Source organism: Girardinichthys multiradiatus, chromosome 2 (assembly GCF_021462225.1).
Source record: "Girardinichthys multiradiatus isolate DD_20200921_A chromosome 2, DD_fGirMul_XY1, whole genome shotgun sequence".
In the NCBI taxonomy this organism is placed as follows: Eukaryota; Metazoa; Chordata; class Actinopteri; order Cyprinodontiformes; family Goodeidae; genus Girardinichthys; species Girardinichthys multiradiatus.
In genome coordinates, this window is record NC_061795.1 from 42,896,142 (window position 1) to 42,900,298 (window position 4,157).

The window sequence follows — 4,157 nt, forward strand, 5'->3', positions numbered from 1 at the left end:
GCTGTGTGGAAAGCAAAACATGTCAGTATGAAAATATATTAAATTAAAATATATTAAATATGCATTCAAATACAAGCAGGCCACTTACGCATGGCATTGCAGCAGCAGGCAATGAGAAGCAGCATTCCTAGAGACAAGCAGAGAGTCTTCATGATGATGTTGGTGAAAGCCGATGATGAATGTGATGATCTTCTGCTTCTTCTCTCTATGACTGTACTGAGAGCTGCGTCTCGTATAAATACTGTTCACAGAGGAACTTAATTTTCTTGCGGTATTGATCTATCCGAGCCAAATTTATCTGCAGGGGAGAAAAAAAAAAAAGTTGTTAACAAAACCATAAAATATTAAAATTTTCCGCAGGGGAGAAAAAGTCAAACCACTGCTGCTCAATCTCATCACGTCACAAGGGAAGTTATACTGAAGGGACGGACCACAGATCTTCTGTACCACAGACAACTTTTACTCAGCATTTATTTTTGTGTCTTCCTGGAAATTTTATCTGTAGAGATCAAGTATGACATTGCACCTTCAGTGGTTTAAAACTGGGGTCTTTACACTGGGAACACTCATGTTTAATGAATATTTTCATGTTTTCTGGTGCAATTAGTCTAACATTAGTGAGAAAGTTTAAGTATTTTCTTCATTTTCAAATACATGATCTACATGCAAGATGGTCAAAGGAAAAAGTCAGAAGCAGCATAATGTCTCAAAGCTTCTTTCCTCTCCTTTGTCATTATATGCGGCCTGCAAGTCAAGATCTGGGCTCCAATCACACTTTAGGGCATGCAGACATAACCCCAGAAGGGCCAGGACAAAGACAAAAGCCAGTCTAAGAGATAATTGAAGGATCTTGCAATAAGACAGACTCTCTTGTAACAATTATTTGGCAAGGCAAGTTTATTTATAAAGCACATTTCAGTAGCGAGACAATTCAAAGTGCTGTAGGAAAAGTGCACTGCAGTGGTATTAAGGTAATTAAATAATTAAAGAGGATAAAAAATTAATACTTAAAAAGATGACAATAAAAACAAAATTAAAAATTAATGATAAAATGATTGATAATAAAATGTAAGGAATGTTGGACAGAAAACTTAACTAATAATGTTTAGATGGCACAGTCGAAGGCCACTCTAGCAAATAAGTTTTTAATCTTGATTTAAAGCAACTTAGAGTTTCAGCCCTTTTACAGTTTTCTGGGAATTTATTCCAGATTAGTGGAGCATAAGAACTAAAAGCTGCTTCTCCATGTTTGGTTCTGGTTCTGGGTACGCAGAGTAGATTTGAGCCAGAAGACCTGAGAGGTCTGGCTGGTTGATACACTGACAACAAGTCTGTAATGTATTTTGGGGCTAAGCCATTCAGTGATTTATAGACTAACAGAAGTATTTTAAAGTCTATTCTTTGAGATACGAGGAGCCAGTGTAGGGACTTTAGAACCGGGGTGATGTGCTACACTTTCTTAGTTCTAGTGAGGACGCGGGCAGCAGCGTTCTGGATCAACTGCAGCTGTCTGATCGACTTTTTAGGCAGACCTGTGAAGACACCGTTGCAGTAATCAATTCTACTAAAGATGAACGCATGAATTAGTTTTTCAAGGTCCTGCTGAGACATTAGTCCTTTAATCCTGGAGATGTTCTTTAGGTGATAGAAGGCTGACCTTATTACTGTCTTTATGTGCCTCTGAAGGTTCAGGTCTGAGTCCATCACTACACCCAGGTTTCGAGCCTGACTGGTGGTTTCTAGCTGTATTAACTGAAGCTGTGTGCTAACTTTTAAACGTTCTTCCTTTGGTCCAAAGATTATTACTTCAGTTTTGTTTTGATTCAGCTGAAGAAAATGTTGGCCCATCCATGCAGTGATTTCTTCTAAGCATTTACCCAGCGCTTGAATGGGTTCATAGTCACCTGGTGACATCGTAACGTATAGCTGTGTGTCATCTGCATAGTTATGATAACTTACAGACACCTTGGAAATGTTTAGACCCTTAGTGATGATCAAGTTCAAAATATGTCCCTGTTTGTGCGTTTGCTGTTTTACAAGTTGAGTCAAAAATTCCTAAGTGTCACATAGATCTATTGCACTTCTGTCTTCAGCATTGTCAATTTGAATGTTGAAGTTTCCCCTACTAATAAAACCGTCATAATCAACACATATCACAGATAAAAGCTCAATAAAATCACTGAAAAACTTTGTTTTGGACTTAGGAGGCCTTTAAATTGCTCATCCAGGAGGAGGGAATGCTGCAAGTCACTGACTCGATGCAATCTGCTGGATTTCCTTAGATAGAAACACTTTTTATCCAATTTGAATAAATAACTGAATCTGACTGCACTGTTCAATGATTAGGATTAATTGGAATGTATGAACCTGACTGTTGTGAAGTGCATTGAGACGACATGTGTTGTGATTAGGCGCTATATAAATAAACTGAATTGAATTGAATAAAATATTCAAGAACATGGTTCGGACCGGGCTCTTTACCTGGAGAGCCAAATATTCAAAAGAGTCAAATTTGCCCAGAAATACTTTTTTACACTCTAATAATTCTTTAAACAAAGTGGCCACCCCTCCACCTTTTCTTTGCTGTCTGCTCTCACAAAGAAAATTGTAGTTCGGAGGCGTTGACTCTATCAGAATGGGAGCTTCATTAAATTCATGTAACCATGTTTCTGTTAAAAACATAACATCAAGATTGTGGTCAGTAATGAAGTCATTGATTAAAAATGATTTTCCTGACAGAGATCTAATGTTCAATAAAGCTAGTTTATTTGACTTGGTTGCTGATATTAACTCTGTGTCTGGTTGTACCTGACAGTTTATGGCTTTTAAATTAATAGTTTATTACTGTCTCTTATCCTTTTTGCTTTGTTCTTTCTGTCACATATAAGCATAGAGATTTGACAACTATCTCCTATTAGAGCCCCACGTTTTTCAGAGAAATGATCATTTATGATAGAGTTACCACTGGGGCCCAGACTGTATCACAGAGAAGAGATTTGAAGGTCCTGATTTGAAGGAGATAGATTAGGAGGTGGTGGAGGTCTGCGGCTTTTGAAAGATGTAGGTTTAGTAGCAGGGTCTTGGCCACGGGGGGTGTTGAATGGAGAAGATGTCAAAGCCATTTGGGTCCCAGTCTGAAAAACTTCTTTCATGTTGTCAGTGAAACCCAGAAAAGCAAAAACTGGACTCAATAGAGAGATGGTAGAGTTCTGTGTGGTCTGGGTCGGGGGGGTTTAACGGCCATGAGGAAAAGGTCTAATGTCCCTTATTATCAATGTGGAGAAACACCAGGGCCATCTTGGAACATAAGTTTTGAATGGGAGAAAGTCTTAAATGTTTCTTTTCTGAAGATGTTGAAGATTCAGCATTTGCTTTGACAAATTAAACATCAGTTGTTCCCACCATGCTTTATTGCAAATTAAGGTGGTTCACGGAGCCCTCCTGTCCAAATCCAGGTTAAGTACGATCTACCTCAGTTTTAATCCTCACTATGACAGTTACCAGTTATGTAGAAAACCCCAGAAGGGCCAGGACAAAGACAAACCCCAGTCTAAGAGATAACTGTAGGATCTTGCAATAATACAGACTCTCTTAACAAATGTTGGGCAAGGCAAGTTTATTTATATAGCACATTTCAGTAGCGCGACAATTCATAGTGCTGTAGGAAAAGTACATTGCAGTGGCATAAAGGTAAATAAATAAAGATAAAAAATGATTAAAAAGACGATAAAAAATAAATGAAATAAAAGATAAAAAGATTGATAAGAAAATGTAAGGACAGTTGGACTGAAAACTTAACTGTTACCATCATGGTCTTTTTACCAAGTCATTTATTCACGATCCTGCCTGCCTTCCCTGTTCATGCAGCAACTAAAGAGTTTTATATAAAGGGCCATACAAGCCAAAAAAGGCAAACTCATTAAGATGTTTAATTTCTCTAAAGATGTTTAAAGTCCATGGAGAGGTAAAACAGGTTTGACTTTGGAAATAACCGTATTAAAATTCCAACACGTTTTAGTCGTCCAAAACTGACTAAGATTTGATCTGTATGTGTCAGCGTCACATTCAGCATTTCCAGGTCATCTATTTACAAACGTGTGTCTGACCGTTCACTTTTTGAAGCACAAGATTATGAAATAAAACAAACAACAACAATC